At 35.6% G+C, this 14,428-nt stretch overlaps 1 protein-coding gene across 3 annotated transcripts in view; it reads left to right on the forward strand.

Annotated features, from left to right (window-relative positions):
* Window positions 1–14,428, forward strand: part of CALCRL (calcitonin receptor like receptor) — a 106,102-nt gene that overhangs the window by 40,879 nt on the left and 50,795 nt on the right. The window contains exon 3 of one of the 3 annotated variants that reach the window (XM_074399373.1): window positions 6,900–7,095. The exons of the other annotated variants lie outside the window; for them this stretch is intronic. The gene's annotated coding sequence lies outside the window, so the exon portion shown is untranslated. The remainder of the gene's footprint in view (window positions 1–6,899; window positions 7,096–14,428) is intronic. 3 annotated transcript variants of the gene reach the window in all.

Here is a 14,428-nt window from a genome sequence, read left to right on the forward strand (position 1 = left end):
CTTGCCTCAGCCTCCCAAGTAGCTGGGAGTACAGGCGCAGATCTCCACACCACGCTATTTTTTTGTACCTTTAGTAGAGACGGGGTTTCACCATGTTGGCCAGGATGGTCTGGATCTCTTGACATTGTGATCTGCCCGCCTCGATCTCCCAAAGTGCTGGGATTACAGGTGTGAGCCACCTCACTCCGTCCTCAGAAAGAATTTAGTGAGGAAACTCCTCACAAGGAAAACAGACATGAACAGTAAACTACAAGCCAAGTTGCAATTTGAGAAAAAATACTCCAGCAATGCATGGGATCCATTTTCAAATGACCAAGACAGACCTCAGGATGGTTATTCTACAAAAAATAAAAGTGTTTAAAAGATACCTAGGGAATCATTTCATATAATTAATTTTTAGATGATTGTAACTTTTATAAAAACTTATTTTCTGTAGTGACTTCTTTCTCTTTGTTAGGAAAACAAAAATCTTACTTTGGTAGACAGATTCTTCACTAGATGTCTTGATTTAATAGAGTAACTTTTTAAGATACTATTGCTTCTTTAGTGCCTTCAGGGTATTTTATATTTCGACAAAAATGTACTGTGCTAAGATTAAGTGAGGGAGGGATAGTCACGTTAGGAAAATGCTTCCTTGTTGTTATTAAGATCTATTAAACCATGACAGGGCTTTTTTTTTTTTTTTTTTTTTTTTTTTTTACACATCCTGGGCCAGTTAAGGCTGCAAATCAGAAAAAGTGCTTGGCACAACAGTTTAGCAGGAAAGAAAGCTATTTTAAAAGTCTTTTGGGAACATGTTTGTCAAACAGGAAAAAACATACAATTGAGTTGATAATAGCACTCGGTAAAGGTTAGGCTCACTGAAATGGATTTGCCATCTTTTTTCACAGGGAACGTGTTGTTCTTAAGCGGCAGTTCTCACTTTAAGCACAGCTTAATTCAGCAAGGAGCTCCTTCCTGTGCAACTTCTTTTGCACTGGAAGATCTATTTATAATTATAACCCAGACTTAGTCACAGGAGTAAATGATTAAAAATAAGTTGTGTTTGGTATGTGTAAAATTACAGCAGTTCATAGAGTGCTTAATGGTACTTTGTCTAGCAAATGTCTGAAGTTACATTTCCAGGTTTCCACTCATTAATTTTCCAAAAAATCTTAAGCTTCTCACAGGCCTGTTCTTTTACCTCTAGTCATACAGCCATGCTCACTTCTGTACCCATGTCTTTGTATTTTTAAATGTTTGTCCCTAGCAAACTGTACTCTTTATCCAGCTCACCTTCTTACTTACTTTGAATTCCTTAAACACTAATGTTTTGAAATATGTTATACTTCAATTCCAATACATATGTCTTAGCATACATACGCTGCCTTTCCAGACAAAATGTCACCTTTCTTTTAACTACAATTGTATCCTATGACCATGGGTGTGAAACTTCTATTTCAAAGCCCTCCTTTGCTTATCTACAGAACTGTGCAGAAAACGCTCCTGGACTTTTTTCTTCAAGGTGTATGAACTGCACTCAGATATTTCCCCATCACCCATTCATTTTGCTGTATTCTTGATAGCAGTGATTAAAACCTACTCAAATACCTATGATTGAATTTCAGGAATCCATTTACATTATTTATACTTGCTAAGCTCTCACATCCTTATACATGAAATCTTTTAAAATAACTCTGATGTTTAAATATTTTTCTGCATCATATCAGTTTAAGGCTGCTGTAACAAATTGCCATAAACTTGTTGGTTAAACAAAAAGCATTTATTTCTTACATTTCTGGAGACAGGAAGTCCTAGATCAGGGTGCCAGCATAATTGGATTCTTAGTGATGGCCCTCTTCTGCGTTGTATCTTCACATGATCTCTCCTTGCTGCATGCATGCAGAGAAAGAAAAATTGCCTGTTTCTCTCTTTATAAGGGTGTTAATCCCATCACTTCATCTAAACCCAATTACCTCCCAAAGGCCCCACCTCCAAATACCATCATATTTTATATTTCTAAAACAAAAATCTTGTCATATGGCATTACTGCATAATTTTCCTACAATTATTACTCATTTTATGCAGCAGCATTAGCAAGTATGTGGAATGCATACCATTCCTTCTCAGGATGCTGCCATGGCAGATATCAATAATGAATCAGGAGATGTTTCTGATTCACTGGACTAGAATAATTTTAACATTGCTCAGTGCAGCAGTTCTGGCTGCTACTACCAGTAAATCAGAGTAGATATTAAAAATGAAAATATCCTAGAGCATTAAATCAGTACTCCTAAATAAAACAGAGTACCATTACTTTGCTCTTCTGTCTTACTAGAAAGCCTCATCTCTCATCCCTGATGTATCCTGCATGTCTCAAGCACCTGGCATGCCCAAACTACACATAAGTATCATATTCTCTATGTAGATGTCTCCCTGTCTTTCACACACACACTGGCACTCACACACACTCACATACATACTTCCTCCATGTAAAATGCATCATTCCACTGAACAATTAGACACAGAAAATATTTACTGACTACCTATAATACTTTCTTACCTATATTTGTAAATATCAGTCCATCCCTACAAAGTTTTAAGAATCTCTAAAAACAGAAATTTTAGGATTTCTGGATCCCCAGAACTTAATATAACTTTTGGAACATATTAGGTTTTAAATAAATATTTGAATGAATAAATACATTAATATATTAAAAGGCATTAAAATGGAGTTATATCTAAAACGAGACACACTAGAGAAACAAATTTTAGTATATCAACATTTTATTTGCTTTTAATAAAAGTAACAGTTTTTTAAAGTGTGCATTTACCTGAGACACACATATTGATCTTCCTTCTTTCCTTCCTTCCCTTCTTCCTTTCTTTCTTTTTTCTTATTTTCTTCTTTCCATCTTTAGTTTTCTTTCACCTTGCAGTAGCTCCATAGAAGGAATATAGATAGGATATAAAATTTCTAACTTAGGTTAAGTTCCAAAAACAAACCGAGGTTCAACATTTTCTCATTTTTTCTTGCTAATATTTCTCTGGCATCTTTGATGTTGCTGTTTCCAATAAAATGTCACAAATCACAAATATAAGAATATATCTACATTTTTGTATATAAGTTATCAGTGCTCCACTCCTATAAGAAATTAAAATCTGTAAAGTGAAATCACTGACAAGAGAAAAAGATAAACAATTATAGATCCTATCTAAAATGAAGGGAAATTTTCTAGGTATGTATTTATGTGTGTATATATATACATATATATATGTATCTTTTGCCTCAACTATGTACAATAGTTATTTTTTATAAAATAAAATGTATTAATCAAAGAAAATACAATATTTTGTGCAGGAATTAAAAATTAGTTGTTGAAAATAAATTTCAAAAAAATGTATATTTTACAAAGCAAAACAGCTCTATACACATAAAATGGAATTAATTTGCTCTTGAACATGAAATAATCTATCAAATTGAAGGAACAATTCAGAGTTTACATGCACGATATGCTGTGTTAGCCAGGTAGTTTCTTTGGTCAGTGTGTTTTGTTTTACAATGTGAATATCATCTATCTCTTAACAAAGGAAGACAGGAGAGCTGAGAGAGAAGACTAAGTGTTTTGATCAGCTTTAAGTCTTTCTTTAGATACACATTCCCTTTTGGCGTTTACTTTTTAAAAAACAGCTTTGCTAAGCTATAAATTATATACCACACAGTTTATGAGAACACCCACTTAAAGTGTACAATTCACTGTTTGCTACTTGGGCAATATGATCATTACAAACCCAAACCTCAGCATTACACAATACACCCATGTAACAATCCTGCACATGTATCCTCTGAGTCTAAAATACAAAGGAAAACAGAATACGATTCAATTTTTTGTTTGCTTGTTTGTTCATTTTGCTGTTGTTTGAGATGGAATCTTACTCTATCACCCAGACTGGAGTGCAGTGGCGTGATCTTGGCTCACTGCAACCTCTGTCTCCCAGGTTCAAGCGATTCTCCTGCCTCAGCCTCCCGAGTAGCTGGGACTACAGGTGTGCGCCACCATGCCCAAATAATTTTTGTGTTTTTAGTAGAGGTGGGATTTCACCATGTTGGCCAGGATAGTCTCTATCTGTTGACTTCAAGAACGGCCAGCCTTGGCCTCCCAAAATACTGGAATTACAGGCGTGAGCCACCGCACCCAGAAATTCAGTGGTTTCGATATATTCCCAAGGTAGTACAATTATCATTTAAGGACACATTCATCATCCTGAAAAAAATCTGTACCCATTAGCAATCACTCTTCATTGGCACTCTCCCTGAGTCTGAGGTAACCCCTAATATATCTTCTATCTCTATAGCTTTGCCTATTCTGGTTACTTCATATAAATGGGAATCATATAATATGGTTCTTTTTTTTTTTTAACTTTTTCCACCTTGCATAATGTTTATAAGGTTTGTTCATGCAGTAGGTAGCATATATTAAGTACTCCTTTCTTATTGCCAAATAATATTCCATTTTAGGAACATATCATATTTTGTTCACCTATTCACAAATTAATGAATATTTGAGTTGTTTCCACCTTTAATTATTATAAACGATGCTAAGAATATTCATGTGCAAGTGTTTGTTTGGATATATGTTTTTATTTCTCTTGAGTTTATACCTAAAGGAGGAATTACTGAGTCATATAGTAACTTTATGTTTAACATTGAGAAAAACTGCTAAGGTGTTTTCCAAGCTGGTCACACTATTTTACATGCCTATAAGCAATGTATGATGGTTATAATTTCCCATATTCTTTCTCAAACTTGTTATTGTCTATCTTTTTTATTATAGCTATCCTAGTCTGTATGAAGAGGTATTTTATTATGGTTTGGGATTGCATTTTCCTTTTTTTGTTTTTTTTTTGGTCAGGCTGGTCTTGAGCTTTGGACCTCAGTTGATCTGTCCATCTCGGCCTCCCAAAGTGCTGGGATTACAGGTGGGAGCCACTACGCCCCACCTAATTTTTGTATTTTTTTTTTTATAAGAAAAAGAATAAAGAAGAGGAAGAAAGAGAAAGAGGAAGAAGGAGAGAGAGGATGGGGGTATTGTTTTATTGCCCGGGCTAGAATGCAGTCTAAATATGGGTATGCCTATAATTGTCCTTAATAATGGAGACATAAAAGAAAATGAGGGAAGAGAATAACAAACAAGGAGCCAACCAACATTTCGTTTAAACTTCTAAGTTGATATGATGTGGTACTGATAAGAGTGTATATTTTGTGTATTTAAAGTGGAGAGTTCTATAAATGCTAATTACGTTTACTTGTTCCAGATCTGAGTTCAAGTCCTGGATATCGTTGCTAATTTTCTGTCTCATTGATCTGTCTAATAATGTTGAAGTCTCCCACTATTATTGTGTGGGAGTCTAAGTCTCTTTATTAGTCTTGTATGTCTGCGTATTCCTGTATTGGGTGGGTATATAGTTAGGATCTTTAGCTCTTCTTGTTGTTGCATTGATCCTTTTATCATTATATAATGTCCTTCTTTGCTTCTTTTGATCTTTGTTGCTTTAACGACTATTTTATCAGAGGCGAAAATTGTAACTTCTGCTTTTTATTTATTTATTTTAGCTCTCTGTTTGGTACGTAAATCTTTCTCCTTCCCTTGTTTTGAGTCTTTGTGTATCCCTGAATGTGAGATGGGTCTGGATGCAGCATACTGATGGGTTTTAGTTTTTTATTCAAATTGCCTGTCTGTCTTTGGATTGGGGAATTTAGTCAATTTAAATTTAGAATTTAGTTGATGTAAATTCTTCATTATATTGATGCTCTTTTTGGTATTTTTTAGAAAGGCTGATACTGTTTGTTCCTTTCTATGTGTAGTGGTTCTTTCAGAAGCTCTTGTAAAGCAGGCCTGATAGTGATGAAATCTCTGAGTGCTTGCTTATTCACAAAAAACTTTATTTTTCCTTCATTTATGAAGCTTAGTTTGGCTGGATGTGAAATTCTTGGTTGAAAGTTCTTTTCTTTAAGGATGTTGAATATTGGTCCCCACTCTCTTCTGGCTTGTAGGGTTTCTGCTGAGAGATCTGCTCTGTCTGATAGGCTTCCCTTTGTGGGTAACCTGACCTTTCTTTCTGGCTGCCCTTAGTATTTTCTCCTTCATTTCAACCCTGGTGAATCTGATGATTATGTGCCTTGGAGTTGCTTGTCTTGAGGAATATCTTTGTGGTGTTCTCTGTATTACCTGGAGTTGAGTATTACCCTGCCTTACTAGGTTGGGAAAATTTTCCTGAATAATATCCTGAAGCGTATTTTCCAGCTTGGATTCATTCTCTTCATCACATTCAGGTACACCTATCAAGCGTAGATTAGGTCTTTTCACATAGTCCCATATTTCCTGGAGACTTTGCTCATTCCTTTTTATCCTTTTTTCTCTAATCTTATCTTCTTGTTTTATTTCATTGAGTCAGTCTTCGACCTCTGATATCCTTTCTTCTGCTTGATCAATTTGGCTGTTAAAACTTGTGCATACTTCACGTAGTTCTTGTATTGTGTTTTTCAGCTCTATCAATTCACTTATATTCCTCTCTAAATTGTGTATTCTTGTTAACATTTCATCAAATCTTTTTTCAAAGTTCTCAGTTTCTTTGGATTGGGTTAGAACAAGTTCTTTTAATTCACAGAAGTTTCTCATTATCCACATTTTGAAGCCTGCTTCTGTAATTGGAACACACTCGTTCTCCATCAAGCCTTGTTCCGTTGCTGATGAGGAACTGTGATCCCCTGCTGAGGGAGAGGCGTTCTGATCTTGGGTATTCTCAGCCTTTTTTGGCTGTTTTCTTCCCTTCGTTATAAATGTATTTATCTGTGGTCTTTGTATTTACCGTCTTTGTAATTGAGTTTCTGAGTGGACGTCCAACTTATTGATTCTCAGTGCCGAAATCTGAGCAACCCACTGCGCCGACTAAATCGCGTTAAGATTGATGGTGCTTTTCTGATTCTGCACCAAGAACCGACGCTCCGAGGCGCTGGCAAAACTGCCTCGCCGGTCACAAGAGTCGTGCTGGCGACCCGTGGGGCTCCTCCGCTGGGAATCTCCTGGTGCGTGAGCAACAAGAATTCATGTGAAGGTATGGCATCCTCTCGTTCTTTGAGCTTTCACTGGGAGCTACAATCCCGAGCTGCTAGTGATCAGCCATCTTGGATCTCTCTCCGGGATTGCATTTCCCTAATGACTAAGAATATTGAACATCCTTTCAGGAGCTTATTATTTGTTAGATCCTTTGCCCATCAATTAAAAAAAATTGACACATAATAATTGTACTTATTTTATGGGGCGATATTTCAATACACACAATATGTAGTGATCAAATTAGGGGTAATAGCACATCAGTCACCTCAAACTTGTTTCTTTGTGTTCAAAGCATTCAAAATCTTCTCTTCTAGCTATTTGAAAATATAAATTATTTTAACTGTATTCACTCCACAGTCTATAAAACATCAGAACTTATTCTTCCTATCTAGCTGTAATTTTGCATCCTTTTATCATCATCTCCATATCACTCTCTCTCTGTTACCCATCCTAGACTCCAGTAATTACCATTCTACTCTACTTCTATGAGATCAGCTTTTTTAGCTTCTGTGTACAAGTGAGAACACACAGTATTTATATTTGTTTTTTCGGGCTTATTTCACATAACATAATGTTCTTCCATCTCATCCATGATGCCACAAGATTTCATTCCTTTTTTATGGCTAAATCATATTCTGTTTTGTGTCCGCACCATATTTTCTTTATCCATTCATCTGTTGATGGATGCTTAGGTTGACTCCGTATCTACTCTGCCCATTTTTTTTTTTTTTTTTTTTTTTTTTTGAGACGGAGTTTCGCTCTTGTTACCCAGGCTGGAGTGCAATGGCGCGATCTCGGCTCACCGCAACCTCCGCCTCCTGGGTTCAGGCAATTCTCCTGCCTCAGCCTCCTGAGTAGCTGGGATTACAGGCACGCACCACCATGCCCAGCTAATTTTTTTGTATTTTTAGTAGAGACGGGGTTTCACCATGTTGACCAAGATGGTCTCGATCTCTTGACCTTGTGATCCACCCGCCTCGGCCTCCCAAAGTGCTGGGATTACTGGCTTGAGCCACCGCGCCCGGCCCCATTTTTTAATTGGATATTTTTTCTTTTAATTATTGAGCAGTAAGCTTTATTTGTATATTCTAGATATATAATTGCAAATCACTTTCAAATATGTGATTTGCAAATTTTTTCTTTCATTCTGTGTGTCTCTTCATTTTCTTGGTAGTATAATTTGAACACAAAGTTTATAATTTAGATGTCATCTAATTCACCTATTTTTTAAATCTCTTTTGCTTTCAATGTCGTAACTATAAAGCCATTGCCTAACCCAAGGTGACAAAGATTTATTCCTATGTTTTCATCTAAGAGATGTGTTTACTTTTTGGGCAGAGTATTAATACCTCAACATAGATATGCATTCATTGTATATTATGCAAGAACATATACTGCTAAGTCTATTTCATATTTTTAAAAAATACTCTATAGATGTGTTTGGATAAAAAAGTTAGTTTTGAACTCCTATTGGCTGGGCATGGAATGTGTTTTAAGTATAAGCAATGATGTTCTTATTTTGTGAAAAAGAAAACAATCTAAATATCTAGATTACAAGATGAAAATATGCTTAAAGCCATCTCCTTTTACAGGTTAGGAAATGAAGACCCAGCAAAGTGACTAACCTAAAAATATTCAAGGTGTTCAATCATAATCAGGATGATTCATAATCAGAGCTTTCTTATTCCACATATAGTGATTATTCCGCTGCACTGTTCCAAATAAATCGGTTATGTGTAAAACTTTAATGGCTATTTTGATGAGAAATTCCAGAACTGAATCTGTCTTCAAATATGGCAAATTAAAAGGCTCCAATGTTGTTGGATTATCCAGCAATCCTCAGCTCTTAGCTGATTGTACTTAACTCCATTTTTGAACTTTTTCTCTGTATGATAGGAAGGATGCATGAGAATAGTCTGATATTCATGCCCTACTTGCTTTGCAACCCCAGCGAAAGAAGAAAGCTTCCCTAATAACAACAATATAAATGTCCCAGGGAGAGTTTCAGTGGTGTCTCTTGGACCACACATGTCCATGGCCAAGCTAAATTTAATCAGAGAATTGTGCTAGTCTGACCAGATTTCAATCAGTTCCTAATTCAGTGGTTAAAAGGGAGGTCTCATCTGAAACAGAGATAATGGATTCTCTATCAGAAAAAGGTTCATTTTATTAGGGGAAATAAGATGTGCTGTACAGACAGTATCAACAGAGTTCCTCTACCTCCTAAAAAGTGGAATGTGCTATTAGGTGCCACATAAATTTTATTTTGAGAATGATTGGAAAGCTCAATGTAAAAAGAATATCATAACTTTGCTTATGGGCTGCTATGCAACTTAAAATTTCAGCAGAATTATGTATTTTCTGATCACATTGTTGGTAGGAAAAACAAAACAAAACATGTTTTCATATGGTATTTGACTCCTGACTTTGTGGAAGGAAAATAGGTATAAATCTCTTATTCCAAAGAGCTGGAAAGATGTGTTTTGTTTCTGTTCTCTTTGAGCAATTAATTCTTTCCATATTAGATCTCCTGGAGGGAGAGTGTTCCATCAAGTACAAAGCATTTTTTTTCAGGATCCCTTCCACCTTTTACTAATTGGGCTGAGATTTGGCTGCTTGCCTCTTTCAAATAAAAAGAAGGTGACCCAAATCACCGGAAAATGGCTAATTATGCCCACAATGGGAAAATTAGTCCCGTGAGTAAGTACTTTAGAGTCTAAAGTGAAATCCCAAACTTAATCACAAAATTATCTCTCTTCAATAGTTATTCAACTGTTCAATCTGGAATGTTCATTAAATAAGCAAGTAAGCATAGAGTCAATGTTTTCCTTTGTTGATCCAGTACGGTGTTAGTGAAGGGTGTGATAGCCAAATTAAACTATCTTAAGTGAAACAACTCAAAAAGTCAAATACTGCATGTTCTGACTTGTAAGTGGGAGCTAAATAATGTATACACAAAGACATAGAGTGTGGAATAGTAAACATTGGTGATTTAGAAGGGTGGGAGGATTGGAGCACAGTTGTAGGATAAGAAATTATTTAATGGGTACAATGTATATCATTCACGTGATAGTTACACTAAAAGCCCAGCCTTCACACTATGCAATATATTCATGCAATAAAACTGCACTTATACCCCTTATTATACAAACAGAAATAAAAAATTAAAGTAAAATTTGGCGGGTTTTACATCCTATTTTTAACTGGCTTAACATTATATTATTTAAGAAGTCAACATTTGATTACAACGTTACAAAGATTTGCTAGAGCTTTGGATTATATATAGGTTCAGTCTTAGTAATTATGTAGTCATATTAACTACATTGACATCCTATCAAGGAACATACTTAGAATTCACTTTATCTGATATTTTCACAACTACTTATATGACAGAATAAATGACTATATTATTTCTGCAGAAGATAAAAAAACACAAGATGCATGTGACCACTACCTTAAAATACAGTGTTAGTTTTCCACATACAGTACTATTGAAATTATGGCAAATAAATGAAAACATATAATAAGCTTATTTATATTTATAAAATTTTAATGTGGTATTATAATAAGCAATACTGAGTGAGTTCTAAGAAGTTCATATCATCTAAGTTTACTTTTACAATAGCTTTCTTGTTTAGGATTTATTTTGAAGACAAGAAAATGATTCTTAAAGAAGTTGTTTAATTTGCTAGTGTGTGACTGAGTTGGATTTTAAAAACAAGAAGTCTGGCTGGGCGCAGTGGCTCACGTCTGTAATCCTAGCACTTTGGGAGGCCGAGGCAGGAGGATCAATTGAAGTCGGGAGTTTGAGACCAGCTTGACCAACATGGAGAAACACTGTCTCTACTAAAAGTACCAAAGTAGCTGGGCGTGGTGGCACATGCCTGTAACCCCAGCTACTCTTGAGTCTGAGGCAGGAGAATCACTTGAACCTGGGAAGCAGAGGTTGCAGTGAGCTGAGATCTTGCCATTGCACTCCCACCTGGGCAACAAGAGCAAAACTCCATCTCAAAAAAAAAAAAAAAAAAAAAAAAAAAAAAAAATCTAACTCACGTTTATAACCAATACAACTACTGTTTCTACTTGTAACTGGTATTAGACTTCATCCCTCAACCATGTAAATTATTAAATACCAGTTGGATACTACTTTTAAAATTTCAATATCTCTCTAGAAAAAGGAAAACTGTGTCATTAACCAATGAGAAAATATTAACAGTATATGCTTTCTTATATATGGATTTTAATGTGGATTTTAATAGTTATAATTAAATATAAGCATCTCTTCAAAAATAAAATACATGCTAGAAGTTTTTGTGAGAGTTTTTAATGACTTTTAAAAATTGGCAATTTATATATCAGGTTGTCCAGAGGAAGTTAATGGGTTAAATGTAATAATTTTCTTTTTTTCTATTACCTTGTTGAGTTTAGGCATTGTTGAATCATTTCTAAATGTGTATCACAGTTTTTGTTACTCTGTATATTTAAAAGTCTTGGCTTAGTGACTTCCTCTTAAATGCGAACAAGATAAAAACTCAATGCAGCCAAAATTCAGAAAATGTTAATTTCTAGTCCTACGAGCATTAAGGCTGTTCCAGTGATGATAGTGATTGGTTTAGCTTAGGGTACATGAACTTACCAGATTCCATTGTGAGACATCTGGCAAGGGGGTGTATGAAGGTATGTGTTTTATTTTCTAATTTGGACTTTCTGCAAGGGAGAAGAGACAACTAGACAATCCTCAAATAGAATTTCAAAAGTAAGAATAGCTCTAAAAAGAGGCAATATATGAAAATGTAAGAGCAAAATTAGTGATTTTTTTTCTTTTCTTTCCTTTTTTTTTTTTTTTTGCCTAGATATCTTTATATCTTTTCCCTGGATTCTCATGCAATGAGAGAAAAATTATCTAGCCAAATGGTCTGCTTTTTCCCTTGAGCTATTAGGTAATAGGAGACATAGGAAAAGTCTTCCTGGGCCACAGGAAAAACAAAAACAAAAACAAAACAGTGTCAGGAGAGATTTGGTTTTAAGGGTATTTTGGCTTTAGTTTGCTTGTAGTAAAAACTGTTTTTACATAACAACCTTTTTTTATTTTCATGTAACTTTTGAACTCTCACCCAAGACTTAAACTTTCTACTCTCATGCTTTGTTTGATAAGTAGGAAAACACCTGGAACGGTATGGAATGTGGCCGGGCCCAATGAATGACAGAGCTAGGACTGAGGAAGATTGCGGACTTCCCGTTACAAATGTTGATAAAATCACCTCTTGTTAGAACCTTGTGAATGAGTTCTATATAGGATGTTTAAAATCAGTGAAATAAGCCTCTAAAAACAGTAGATTACCATTCTCCAACTTGATAAATACTTTTATTGAAGGTAGAAATCTTAACATACATCTCATTTCCTTCAGTCTACCAAACTAGGTAAAAGCAGATGCTCAATAAATAGGGCAGGAAGACAAATTTAATTTCCGGAAGAAATTTTCTTCATTTAAAATGCATTTTTTAAAGTGCTAGAAAATGAGACGATGCATGTGTTTTTATTTTGGTCCCTTGCCAGAATGGCAAGTATGAGTTTTCAAGCCATTTATTAATGTAAGCTTTTTGTAAAAAAGTCAAATATGATGCTAAGAAGAGGAATGGAAAGAAGGAATCATTGGGAGAAAGTATAAATGTGTTTGATGAGTACAAGTGAAATGTAATGAGAAAACTGGTGGTTAAGCAAAATAACTGAATAAGGTAAATAGAAATGTGTCCTTCACTTTATGCAAATAAGTAACTCCATTGTCTAAGTCAGTATGATACAGGGCAAAGAATAGAAATTTAAGGTCAGAGAATCTGAGTTCTGAATTTGGAGTCAGACCTAAGCATCTTTGTGACTTTGGCCAAATCACTTAAGTGTGCATGCTGGGTTTATCTGGTTTGTTCAATCAACATTATTATTGCGACGACTCAAAGAATTATCAAGGGATACAGAAAACAGCAATAGCTAATGCTTATTGTGTATTTATTATGAAGCAAGTTTTTTATATCTATCATGTAATTTAACACTTGAAATAATCCTACAAGACGAGCGATGATAAAAGATAAAAGTTGCAGGCAACACTGATTTAGCCAGATATAGATTGGCATTATCTCATTTACGAGTCACATTAACCTTCTAAAAACAGCCACTACTTTTTTTTTTTTTTTTTTTTGAGACGGAGTTTCGCTCTTGTTACCCAGGCTGGAGTGCAATGGCGCGATCTCGGCTCACTGCAACCTCCGCCTCCTGGGTTCAGGCAATTCTCCTGCCTCAGCCTCCCGAGTAGCTGGGATTACAGGCACGTGCCACTATGCCCAGCTAATTTTTTGTATTTTTAGTAGAGACGGGGTTTCACTATGTTGACCGGGATGGTCTCGATCTCTCGACCTCGTGATCCACCCGCCTCGGCCTCCCAAAGTGCTGGGATTACAGGCTTGAGCCACCGCGCCCGGCCAGCCACTACTTTTATGCACATTTTAGGTCAGAAAATCAGTTTAGAGAGTTTAAGTGTATAAGAACTGGAGTTGAAGATATGTTTCTGCGACTTTAGTTATGTCTTCTAATAAGTATGCAATAAAAAAAGAACGATCAATTAACGATCAAGTTATACTCATTTTCTAGTTGAGTAAACCAAGCAGAAAATAGTTGAATTGATTTTCTTAAAATTACACAGCAATTTAGAAGCAGCTTGGGAGAAGCATTTCTAGCTAATGGGATTGTCTTGCTGGAGAATGAATGTATTCTAAGGTTAAGAGGAATGACTGGCTAGTGGGAAGCAGAGTTACTATGGTTTGATGGGAAAAAATGTAATTTTTGTCAGGCAAGCATTTTTATTAGTTTTCTAACCTAGCTGTAACAAATGACCATAAATTTAGTAGTTTAAAACAACACTCATTTAGTATCTGTCTTACAGTTCTATTGGTCAGTTCTGTTGGCTTGGCCGGTTTCTTTGTTTCAGGTGTTGCAAGTTCAAAATCAAAGTAATGGCAGGGCTGCGTTCCCTTTTATAGACTCTGGGGGAGAATCTGCTTCCAGGCTCATTCAGGTTGTTGACAGAATTCAATTCCATATGGTTGTAAGACTGAAGTTTCCATTTCCTTGCTGGCTACAGGCGTTTTTCTAGTCGTTGCGTGTGGGCTCCTGCAGCAGAACCAGCAACAAGAAATCAACTCTTTCTTGTGTTTCCATCTTTTCTGCTTCCCCTTGTACTGCATGTCTCTGACCCTTCGCCCTTTCTTTCCTTCTTTTAAGAACTCAAGTTATTAGCCGAGGCTAACCTGGATAATTCAAGATAATCTAGGTCAATTGT

The sequence above is a fragment of the Saimiri boliviensis genome, chromosome 5 (assembly GCF_048565385.1).
Source record: "Saimiri boliviensis isolate mSaiBol1 chromosome 5, mSaiBol1.pri, whole genome shotgun sequence".
NCBI lineage: Eukaryota > Metazoa > Chordata > Mammalia > Primates > Cebidae > Saimiri > Saimiri boliviensis.